This window comes from Agelaius phoeniceus, chromosome 1 (genome assembly GCF_051311805.1).
Source record: "Agelaius phoeniceus isolate bAgePho1 chromosome 1, bAgePho1.hap1, whole genome shotgun sequence".
Classification (NCBI taxonomy): Eukaryota; Metazoa; Chordata; class Aves; order Passeriformes; family Icteridae; genus Agelaius; species Agelaius phoeniceus.
This window is the reverse complement of record NC_135265.1, coordinates 141,630,395-141,643,765: the sequence shown is the minus strand read 5'-3', so window position 1 is coordinate 141,643,765 and position 13,371 is coordinate 141,630,395.

Genomic DNA, 13,371 nt, shown 5'->3' with positions numbered 1-13,371 from the left:
TTATGAGAGACTATCATGATTGTCAACTGTGGGTTTCAATTGAGTTTAAGCAGTCAAGAGCACCCACTCAACCCACTCAGAACATTAGTTTTGAGTTTTCATGGAAGGCAGATTTAACCCACATCAACACACAATGCCACAAATGCAGGACTTTGATGCAAGGAGGACTGAAGTTCTGCTCATGGCAAGTCTGCAGGATCATTATTAAAATTGTATCACTGTTGTAAGATAACTTAAAATCTTCATAAACAATATGTAAATAAGACACAGTGTTACTTTTTATGGTATCAGTAGAGTTAAAAGAAACATACTTTGAGCCTGGACTCAAGAGAGAACTTGTGACAAAATGAAATATAGCCTGCTGAAACCTACTGTAAGCAAATACCACAAGCTGTGCCAAACAATTATGTTAGTTTCACATTAAAAGTAATACCAAATGGAAAGAGAGGGCTTACAAATTCATGTCACCACTGTTTTTAAGTAATACACCCATGAACAAGGCTAGCAATCATCTGGCAAAAAAGGCCATTAAACCATAAACTGTTTATACAAATATCCCAGACAGAAATGAGTTTTAAAGACTTGTTTTTTAGTAAGGAAGAAATGGATTTGAGTATCAGAACTGCTTTCTAATGCTATTTAGGAATATTAGAAACACTGTTGTTATTTAAGAATTTAGTTTTCATTACAGTTTAAGTACAGGTTGGCTCCTCTGATCCTGTATACATACAGACTAATTTTTTACTTTTCATTGTGAGAAGTTGTTGTGTAATATCTGCTCTTTGCAACAAAGCAGCAAATAGGGGATTAGTATTCAGTTCATGCCTGGTACATGGCAACACTTTTGAGTTTATAAATGGTTTTGGTGGGCACCACTGAAGTGGTGAGGTTATATCTACTAAAAGCATCAGATGAGGGACTCGTGTCAAACCCAACAATCTGTGGTGTGTTCCTGTCCAAAGATACCCAGATTTGTATGCTGCTGATTGGTGTGGGATCTCATGCTCCTGCTTCAGGGATAGGATGCAAATTCTCATCAGATACTGCAATGCTTTTGCAAACAGTCTGTATCTGTGGCTGACCTTGACCTCCAGAGGAACTCCCTTCTCCACTGCAGCAGATGAAACTGGATGTGGCTGAAGAATACAGGGTTTCACAATGAGGGTGCATTTTATCTTTAGAGGTTGCCAGAACATGCTAACAATTTTGATTTCAGAGCTGAGTTCAACTTTTTTTTTTAAAGAATCCCTCATTTTTCCCAACTGGAATCTTCACAAATAGGTTTAGCAATGCCTCAACAGAAATACAGATACTTCTAGGTTTTATATCTATATTTTTCAAAAATTTGTATATTGGTTTATTTGTTGCCCCAAATATGTATTGGAAGGCACCTTTCCCTTAGACCTCACAAAACTTCTTTTCACAGTCTATCACGAATCAAAATTATTTACATATCACTAGTCCTACATAGTCTAATCTCACCAAAATGACTGTATTGGACTATATTTTTTGTATAATTTGGCAAATCATTCAGTACATTTTCAGGGTTCCCTAATTCATCTTCTCCCAAGTACTGTACAATTTTTCCTTCCATCTTCTCTGTTCTTCAATATCTAAGAAATAATAGTTCAGAAGTCTGAAGTTTGTTTTAATCTAAGATAAGAACATTTAGGGATTTCAGAAGTTAGTGGATTTTTTGTGCTTTGTAAGGTGGAAACATTCACTGACAGGCCCTAATAACACTGACAGGCAACTAATAACATCAGCAGAGGTGATGTTACTTCCTTCTTCTTCAATTAGAATCTCATGTTCTGTAGACATAGGGAGAGCAATTACATCTCTTACTGGTTTTGTATAGTGTCACAAATGCTGTTCATACTCCTGGCTTTTTCACAGTTCTTAGACTATGGGATGCTTTTTCTAATTTTTCTTAATGATCACTTACTTGCTTTTATTGAAGACATTGTGGGTTTTCTCCAGCTTCTTGTTAGAAGCCACTATTCAGTTCCAAATAGGACTAGAAAAAAATATGAACAGTATGAAGTCATACTTGGAATTGTTCCCACTCAGAAAATGCTTTTAGATTAAGAGTGCAACCTCATTCAATATTTAAAATAATGGCAATACTAAATAAACCTGAATTCTGTCCTACGGAGTGAAGAAGTTAAATGGTACCTTACTCCTCAGAGTCATTAGGAAGTTTGCATGGAAGTTGGTTTAGTGTTTCAAATAACAGAATTTTTTTATCATCATCCGTCAGGTTCTGGATCTTGGCAAATACAATTGTCTTTGTAATAATTATAAATGCATTTGAAATTTCTAAGTGGTAAAATGGCATTTTATTCTGTTGCTTCTTATGGTAGAGTTGGAGCAGCATGAGAGAAGCCTTGATTCTGCAGAGGCCATGGTGTGCATGTGCCTCCCCCAGGCTGTGTAGAGGCTCAGGCATGTGCTTATCTGGTGACTCCCAGATTTTTTGTTGCTGAATGAAACAAATCATCAGTAACAAACCCAATCATCAGTCTGTGTGTGGTTTGGTTTTCTCCTCTGTTGAATATATCAAATAATAAATATGTTCTCTAGGTGGTAACAGAAATTATTCTAGGAGTAAGAATTTCAACTACACCTATTCTGGTCTATACATGTCTGACTTGCTCTTAGAAGTCTCCAGCAATGGTTTCCATAATATCCCCAACTACATTACTCTTCCACCCTTAGTTATCTTTACTTGGTGTTGGAACTCTCTGTGCTAAAGTGTTAAAGTCATTACTTGTCCTGTCCTCCACAGCCAGTAAGAACAGAGTGTGCTGTTTTTAGCAACTTTTTATGCACATGAATGCTGCCCCCTGCTTATCTCAGTTCCTCCTTATTCTGTTAAGCGCACGATTCCTTCATTTATTTTCATTTATTCTGTTTCAAACAATCATTGTATTATACTCAGATGATATAACTTGTTAGGATTATTATAAATTCTAACCATTCTTTAAAGCTCTGACAGTTCTATTCAGCTTGGAGTTGTCGGCACATTAACAATGTAGTCCTTATTTCATTATGCAGGCCACTAATGGAACTGTTTGCCAGACCCAGGATGGATCCCTGAGGACCCCTCTGAAATGCATGTTGCCATATTTACAATGAGCCATTGATAATGGCACTCCTGGTATTATTTTGTTACTACATGTTTCCCATCTAGTAAAAGATAGTTCCACCTCTATCACGTGTTCCTAGTTTGCTTTGGGAATGCCCAGTCAGTACAGTGTCACAAGTACTAAAATTAAAATATATGACTTCAGCTGTTTCTCTCTTACCCACACGCCTGTGACCCTGTCACAAAGGAATTTATATTGGCTTGACATAATTTATTCTTAACTAATCCACACTGACTCTTAGTCATCTCCTTCTCTGCCGGGTGCTTACAGATAGTTTGTAGAAAAATGATCATTTTGGTTCAGACTGGGAGTGGGGGGGAATTGACATGAGACCATCACCATGGGTGGCTGTCAGCTAAATGTCAATGGGTAAGACCAGAATAAAACCTGCCTCTTTAGACTCTTCACCCTAGGTGCCCTCCAGACTGCAGCAAGGATTCTTGCTGCTTGGGAGTTAGTAACAGGCTGTGTCTGTGCCAGCCAGCCCTTGTGCCAGGGACTGCTTCCTGGCACATTCACTTGACTCCTTGGGATGCAGCTCCATTCTTCTTAACCTCTTGCATCCCTTTTCAAAACTGAAATCTATCACAGTTCTCACCAGTGGTAAGCACTTGATTGGCAAATGATCTTTTTAGTGAAAGGGAACTTGGCAGCATGGTTTGTTCATACTCACTGAATGGTAGACTAACAGTTCAAGTTTTTCCCTTATGACTGAAGTCCTCCAAATGTCTATTGCATCAGTTTTATTTTTCCCTTGTATGAGAGTAATAATTCTTGAAGTTAAAATCTGTTATCTGATAGCCCTTTTAGAGTGAATTTTATTGAAGTGTTATCTCAAGTGCTTATTTTCACTAAAATGTGACAGCTTAATAGCTGTATTCATCTCACTACATTTTAAAATTATGTCTGGTGTTGTTTTTTTCCAGAAAGTGAGCACGTTGTACATGAGAACAAATAACATGAACCTATATATATATATTTGCATGCATTATGTATAATATAATAAATGTATTTTTCTAGGAATAAACTTCATATCTGTGCCTTTTAAAAATAATATAATCATAAAAATAAATTTAATTACGTTATTTAATTATCCCATACCTCTAGCACAGAAAAAATGAGACAGACCCCGGATGTTGCTGGCACATTCCCTGAATGCTCCTACAAGCAAGTTGCAGCACTGCCAGGCAGGGCATTCTGGGGGAAGGATGCCTACAGGACATGTTTGCATGTCCTGTAGACTCAGGCGTGATGGGTAGAAAAGGTGCCTTAGGAAGGTTGTAGTTGTTGTTCTTGTTGTCCCATTCCCACTAACAAGATGGCCTTGCTGTCTCTTTTCTTCCCTTTTGTGACTGAACTAATGATTTATACTCATTCCTCCAGTTAGGAGTTTGTTCTGCCAACTTGATGCAGACCAGGTGACCTAAATTCCTCCATTTGAAAACTCACATGCATTTAAAAATAAGCAAGGATAATTTCAAAAGCAAAACCAAAAAAAACAAACCAAACCAAAAAAAAAAAAAAAAAAAAAAAAAAAAAAAAAAAGTCAGGTGAACTTTGGAAAACAGTTTTCCATAAGTGATAGAGTAAATTTTTAATTCCAGAAAAAAAACATTATGCAGTTAGCATTAACAATATGGCAAAGAATTCTCTTGTTTGTTTTTATGGATATCACACAAAGGTGTTTCTGCTATTAAGGCTGAAGGGCATACATGACTTGCAAATGTGAAAGCTTCTGCAAATAATTAAAGCATGGGAGAAGGAGTTCACAGGCTATCTATGATTGTCATAAATAGTTATTAGCCTGGATCTTTTGTCTGCTTGAATGTTTTTATTTATGTCATCTTTCTTGTTTTTATTATTTAATTACTGCAGCTGCTTGTCAAATTATGACATTAGGGGATCATAGTAGCATTTATAAAAGAAGGAACACCATGTACTAGTGTACATGCATTTAAAAATATCAGAAACATTCTAATTTAAAAGGTGATATAGTACACTATTTCATCTAGATGCTTCCCATTCTAGGAGACTTCTGTTTCCTAATTCTGGGCTTCAGGCTAAGAAAATAGATAAATTTGTTTTTTGCAACTTGGACAAACTATTTGATGTATAAGGAGCTTGTTGGATGGCCACAGTTCTAAACTAGAAGAGATTAGGTGTAGATTGGACATAAGGAAGAAGTTCTTTACTGTGAGGATGGTGAGGCACTGGAGCAGGCTGCACAATGAAGCTGTGGATGCCCCATCCCTGGATGATCATCTATCCAAATGATAATAGATTTTCCAAACCAAATGATTCTATCATTCTGTGATTCTATGATTTTATACATAACCTTTAAACTGGTGTATAGGTGAGATATAAATTCAGATTCAGCATTAGAGGATGTTAAATCTTTTTCAAATAACAGGCAAGTTGTTGTAGTGTGTTTAATGCTTGTTCAGTTTTCCTCCCATTGTTCTCTCAGAAGGTCCTGCCCTGTTACCAGTTTGTGTCAATCCCCAAACCCCTCCCCAGTTGTCTTGGTTACCAAATGTATCTTTCTTGTTCCCCACCCCTGGCAGCCTGCCTGTCACTCGACACCCCTGCCTCTTTTTCTAGAGAGTTCGGGCCAGGGTGTCGAGTGATTGGGTTAGGGGCCAGGGTCCCTCCCGCAACTGTGTTTGATGGGTTCTCCGATCATGCCAATCCTTAATGTATCCCTCTCTGATTTGCTATCTTTCACCCCTCCCACCCTCTGTAAAACCGAGGCTTTCCCTGCCTCGGGGCTCTCAGCTTCTTCCACCGAAAAACTCCACGTTTCCCTACCAATAAAACCACCCCCCCGAAGAAACTGAGGGTCGCCTCTTCATTTCATCCTGCGACTTCGGAGCTCTTTACTGCGGCCACACGTCCGCAAGGCTTGACATCGCCTTGGGCACAAGGCCCTGACTCCGGGTTGGGGAAGTGCCTGACTGGCTGGAGGTTGGCTGGACACTTATCTAGCCTGGGCGTTTCACTTTTCACCGGCCACCGCTCCAGCAAATCCATCCAAACAAAATTCCAGACCTGAAAAGATCTGGGTGTAATTTGTCTGCACTTGTAATATGCCATTTGAAAGGGATAGAGTGGATACCAAGAAGCTTCAATTAGCAAGGGAACGAATTAAAGAGATGAGATAACAAAAACCATAATAACTGTAATGGACTTTGGTTTGCATTTTGGGGAACGGAACTACCCAGGGAGATGTTTGCAGACTGTGTTCTTCAGCACCCTCTCCTGGCTGGCTCAAGGGTGGCCATACAGCCTTGGAAAGGGCCAGGTGTTCTGGGGAAGCAGAAGATGACACTACACCTATATTTTCAATGGAAAGGTAAAGTGGAAATGAAGTGGATGAGAGAAACAAAATTATTTTTATATTTCCTGTAGGTACCATGAGCCTATCTGCGGGATTGAAGAGGGGTTGTGTTTGTCATAAAGTATTCATTTGGGAAATGAAATCACACATTTGCATTCTCACATGCTCGGACCCAGAGCCAGAGCAGCCACCTGTGATGTGTGCTGAAGCCACGGTGCTGGTGCTGCAGAAAGGTCACTCCAGTGGGTGCGAGCACGTCCCCCTCCCCTGTGCCTTCCCAAACAGCGCATCCATGGCTCCCAGTCACAGCACGGTGTATCCCAGGGAACACAGTACAGGGCTTTTAGCTGTAGCTCTGTCAAAATTGGTTTAATGCCCAACATGAATAATTACTTCCAAGTATGCAAAATGGAGAGAGAAAGAACATTTTCTAACCAGGTCACCACTTACTTCAGTTGCAGATGTAGTCCTAAAATGCAGTAATTTCATAAATCCTAAATTTCACTTGATGCATATGAATGTAAGATGTTATGAAATTAAAGGCAGGGCTCTAAGTATCAGGCTGTTTTATGAAAATGTTGACATTCTCTTTTGTAAGAATGTCTCAGACAAATGAAAGCTAAACATTTTTCATGCCTTAAAGGGATTTTGGTAAGGATGTTCATACTTAGAGATGTATGCAATACATAAGAGTAAATTAATCTTTTATAATATATACATCTATATAAATAAATACATGTAGAAAAGATTGCATCTAAAAGAAAATATATTTCTAAATTACTATGAAGATGTGAGTGATTTTCAAGGCTTTTGATACTGATTTTCTCAAAAAAGTCAGAATAAGCCAAATACAAGGTGGTAGTTTATTAGAGATTTGCTATCTTTGATCAGCAGGCATATCATGAAGGTACACAAAAGCAACTTCACGTTGATAACAAACTCAGCCACATTTCATCCACAGCCCGAGCCAAAGTCCAGATCTCACACACAAACTACCTCACAACGGGGTGAGCGCAGCGACGCCCCAGTGACAATTCATGGGTCACAGGATTGCTGCCAGTTACCAGTCAGGGACATTAGAACCAAACAATCATGGAATCACCAAGGTTGGTAAAAGACATCTTACATCACCAAGTCCAATCACCAGCCTAGCACTGCCACCATTTTCACATTTTCACCACCCCTGTACTGCCACCATTTTCACTTGAGCACATTAAACCGTGTGCTCAAGTGCCATAGCCACATGCTTTTTGAACATTTTCAGGTCTGGTGACTCTTCACTTCCCTAGGCAGCCTGTTGCAATGCTTGGCAGCCCTTTTAATGAAGAAAGTTTTCCTGATATTTGATCTAAACCTCCCCTGGTGCAACTTGAGGCCATTTCCTCTCATCCTGCCACTTGTTACTGGGGAGAAGAGACTGACCCAACTCATTTTAACAACTTTTTTCAGAAACATTAAATCAATCTTCTACTCAGAGTAACAATAGTCATGCACCAATGTCTCTATCGAGATGAATCTGACATAAAATCACACCCCTTGTGCTGTATGAACAATAGGAAAGAAGAATTGTTTTCCCTAATGCATCTATTTCTACTGTTAGAGAAATTATTACTATCTGAACAAGAACAAAAATTGGTTGGAACTCATTTATCAATATTCTTTTCATTTCCCAGCTATTTTTAGGATTTTAGAGAAACTACATTTTTGGCAATTGTGCAGGGGAAGAGAAAGTCCCTAAAAGATTTACTTGGTCCAGTGTTAGACAGACAAATGCAACTGTCCAACCTGTGAATCACAGAGGGGTCTCAAGGGACACAGCCAGTAGCAGTGAACCTCTGCAAAAAACCTTGGCACACAACATCTCTGCCTTCGTGGTCTTCATCTGGCCTGTTTGAACTGATGGCTTTTAGTGGGTAAAAGCACTTTTTATTCTTTTAATAGATTCTGAAATATCCTATGAATAGTGCTAGAAATTTTTTAGAATATAATGATGACTTTTACATGAAGAACAACATATAGATAATGGCAGATATGTTGATAGTCTAGACTGCTGCAAAAATTCCTGCAATATTTAACATCCATTTGCCAAACATTCAGTTTGGGGATAGAGAAACTACTTTCAACCCAAATGAAATTTAAGTAAAAATTGTATTTATAGAATTGAATTAATATAAACATAACTATCAGATTGTATTTTGAGTTTTTTAAACATAAGGATCAGATCTTTTGTACTTCCCTTCTAAATCCCACATCTGCATTCAAACCAAATCCGCTAACACCTTCTAGAAATACTGCAGAAAACTAGGTCAGGAAAAAGTGCAGTGCTACACGCAATTTTACAGAATTTTATGGTATTACAGAAGTTTTCAGATCCAATTTTTATACCAATTCACTGAAGTGGCACTTTTTGAGTGACCCAGTCAGCATAGCACCATTGTAGCTGATATAATTTGAATTAACTATTACTATTTAGGCTCAGAAACAATCTTATTACTAATATTTTCAATTCTATTTTTATTGAGATTTAATGACAAGTTATCTTCCAAATCTTAATATTCTGCAGATCTGTAGTAAAATATCAATGTATATTTATCATATCAGAATGCTAAATTCTTTTATTGTATAAATGATTTAAAAGAATGTAAAACTAGTTTACCATTCTGCTGCTCCTCTTGTAGGCAACATGAGGCACACAACCTTTGAAATGCACATAAAAGAATTTATTTCTTTTTGAGGAAAGCACAAAATCAAGACTTTTCTGAATATGTACTTGGAGTGGTGCTCTGCTAACAATTAGATAGTGGTTATATATGAACATCATTTGCAATTGCTAATCAATTATTAGTAGTATTTATATAAAAAATCCAAGTGAGATTGGGACCCAAAATGTTTTAAATTACTTAATTTAGAAAGAGAGAATCTGATAAGAGATGTAGTGTTTCATATCCATGTGTCTGATGAAATGCTTCCTCAGTATCTAATGTTAGAGACTGCTTGGCCTTTAGACTTGCCTGTATGAATGAGGGAAGGGGCAGTGGAAGTATGGAAAATGAACTCGTGAATATAAAAATATGATGTCTCCTGCTTCTTTGTTTACGCTTCAAATTTAGATTTTTTCCCACAAGTGTGTTACTGACCCCACCATGGAGACCCTCTTGGGTAATTGTCTGTTTGGAGATGGAGAGCATTTTCTTGGATGTGGTAGTACCTCCTTTACCTCAGCTGAGAGTTTGAGTCACAGCCAAGAAAAGGACAACACCTGAGGGCTCTGATAATTCTCAGGTGGAGGTCTCCCAGCCTATTTGCTATAGCCATTCAATCAGTTGCAAATTAATTTAATAATTAATTATTTTAATAATTATAATTAATTAGAGCCAGAAAAATACTAACCTGTCTGAACAACTCAGCATTAATTTCCAGAATTATTTTCCAAGCTATTTATTGTCTTGAAGAAGATTAAAAACTAAGGGTCAAATTCTTTCCATGAGTAGAGAATGGAACCAATTTGTCCCATTATCTGACAACCTTTCACAGGGGCACTCAGGGTCTCCTAATGAGTTTTAAGTGTAATTTGAGTCAATTTACATCCTCTATGCTAATGTTTATTGATGCATTTTTTCAGCATTTTTTCTGAATACTCAAAATCTTCATACATACAAATGAAAGGAAAGAATTTATTTTGCCATTTTCTGAATCTATGGCATACACAAATGAGACATGATATTTATTAATTGCTCAGCTTTCCATGTATTCAGCACATCTTAGAGAAAAGCAATTATAATTAATTTTTTCACAAAATTGATAACGTTAGTATGGTAATTCTATGAGTAATAGCAAGCTCTGAAGCAAATAACCAACATTTGTAATCTCAAAGCCCATTATCATCATGTGAATTATCTCTTTAACCACCTTTGGTCCAAGAGGATCTATTATGTTGCTAGTGATCTTCTTTGTCATTATACAAAGCAATTTAATTAAGTTCATAATAAATTCCACCTCTCTTCCCTTGCACAGTTTATGTGGAAAATGCAATTAATTTATTTTTGCAATATAGACCCTTTAATAAAGACAAATGTGTAAAATAAAATGTCTTTCACAGTTGTTTTGCAGCCCTTTTAATTAGTTTTTATTACAGGCTAATGTATATGTTATGGAGAGATCAAAAATTAGTGAATTTCTCAAAAATTCCATAAGTCTCAAACCTAACACTGCATTTACTTGTAAAAGCAAAAAAAGACTGACTTTACTGAAGTCACCATGTTCAGTTCTAAGCATGTTTTCTTAAGTTGCTCCAGGTGCAATGGAAAGTTATAATTTCATAGCCTGATGTGTTCTATTCTACGGTCAACACAGGCTGAAAATCAGAGAATCTTCTTACTGTCAAACCTGTGTGTGTGTGCACAGCTGTACAAAATTACTGTCCTGTTCCTTTTTCACAGGTGGTGAAGCAAATAATCCATATACTAAAATTGATCCTTGAATTATCCTAATAAAAGAAAGGAGTCCGGCACAAATCTTCTATAATATAGCAAGATAAATTTCATTAATTGAGCTATAGTGATGAGCTCTATGCTTATTTTTATTACAGCTGCAAATTCAAAATTATTTGAATTAAATCACCCTTCTCCCAGACTAGAAAATTTCAACCTGTAATTCAGCTGATACATTTGAACACTTGTTTCAGTTGCCTTTTTTATGGAATTTTTTTTTTTTTTTGCATTTTCCTTGAATAAATTAAGATACTTTAGAATCTCTGCATTAAATTTAACTTTTCTGAAGAGTCAGGATAATTATGCTTAAACACATATACATGCTGTTTTATTTACTTCATGTCCCTAGAAATTTAAAATCTAATAATAATCTTGGGTGTCTAAGAATATTTTGATACTTATAAAATTTGATAAATATAACCAGTGATTCAGTGTATCACAGATCATACAATTTATTATGAGCCTTTCCATGCAGAAGATATTGTAAGGTGAACTAACAGATCAGCCAGCTACTGTACATCTGTATCTTTCCAGCAATTGGCTTTGGAATTGGTTTCTTCTCTCGAATGAGTGGAGAAGAGCCTTTCAATCTACAAAGGGTAAGCTTTCTTAAATTACTTCACACTTTTTAGGAGATAAACAGGCACATGGAAAATTACTGTGGAAAAAATGCTGCATGGTTTCTTATTCTGTGCACTCAAACTCCAAGCGTGGAATTGATGGTAGAGTTAAACAGTATCACAGCCTTCCCTGTGGACTGTTGACTAGGAAAGAGAAAATTACTGTGAATTGTTAGGGGAATTTAAAGCAAATAAGCATGGCAGATCAGATGGAGCACCTTTCCCTTCTTAATCCCTAGCCTAGATATTGCTAGAAGCAATTTTTTCTGAACTGATTCTGAGAATCACAAGTTTTATCAAATAAACTGGAGATGGAATAAACTAATTTTATATAATTTCAATGTAAGTAAAACTAATCTACGGAGAACCTTTCCTTAGGTCTTCTGAACAGCAAAGTTGATGTGTGGCTTTGCAACAAAACTGAAAACAAAAAAGAATTGAAAGAATATCTTATTTCACAGATGTCAGCTATATTGATGTATCCATTCTTCATAGCATCCAGAACCAAAAACCTGACTATACAGAAACTCTATATGAACTCTATGTATGAATCAGATAATTCCAGTAAATTTCAAATGAGAAACTGTGCATCTATATTGGAATAAAAGCTGGCATTCAATGTCATGTACTTTATTTATGCTGACTTCAGCAGGGCTAACTGGAGTGCAGCAGAATGTGAGTGTGGCTCTGTGAAGCACATGGCTGTGGGCATCCTTGGCATAGGGAACTTAAAATAAAAATGGGAATTTCAACTTTCATTTTCCTGTGAAGATAGCACAGAAAAGGAAGCCTGGCTATTCCTGTGTGCAAGTTTATGACAGCAAAAACTAGGGCACCTGTCTGTGGTGGTGCTGCCTACATTTTATTCAAGATCATAGGCTCTTCCCATAAAAATCCGTTGCTATTCATTTATGCCCTGTAGCACATTTACTACTTAACATCAAGGAATAAAGTAACAGTAATGAGCTTCAGTGTACACTCTCAACAGATCAAGTCAGAGAGAACAGCACATGCCTCATGCTGCTCTCCTGAAGTGCACACTGAGCACTGTGAAGAGCTCAGAATCAGAGAATGATGTGCTCTGCTTGTGAGCCCGCAGCTCCAAAGGAAAATGTGCTGCCTTGGCAGTTAGGCAAACTTGGGCCTCATGAGTTGAGCACAGTTAACGTTCTCACTTAGACATTTTGATCTCCTGAGATAATGTGAATTCAACACTTTGATGTAAAATATCAAGATTTTATAAAAAGAAAAGGATAAAAAAATTTACATCAAATAAAATAATTATATAGACTAGACTAGACTAAACTTGTTCAGTTGAAGGGGATCTGCAACAGTCATTTATCCAATTGCCTTATAACTTCAGAGCTGACCAAATGCTAAAGGATATTAAAGGCATTGTCCAAAAGCTCTTGAACATTGACAGGTATCACAACCTCTCTAGAAAGCCTGTTTCAGTGTCTGAGTACCTCATGGTAAAGAAATATTTTCTTTATACACTTCAAAACTTAGGAAAATTTACACCCTTTTTTATGTCAGATCTTTCCAATAAAGTTTTCACTTCCAGAAATATTATAAGGCTAAATAATAATAATCCTTAAAAAAAATAAATATATATGGGATCTGCAATCAAATTAATAACTATTGTTTGTCTGTCAGACACTGTATAGTTATGCTGAATTGTAAAAGATATCTGGGCTGTTTTTCACTCATCTCAAAATGCTGCCTATGTTGATAAAGACTACTAAAATCAGCTAGTATGAAATGATCTCTAAAGG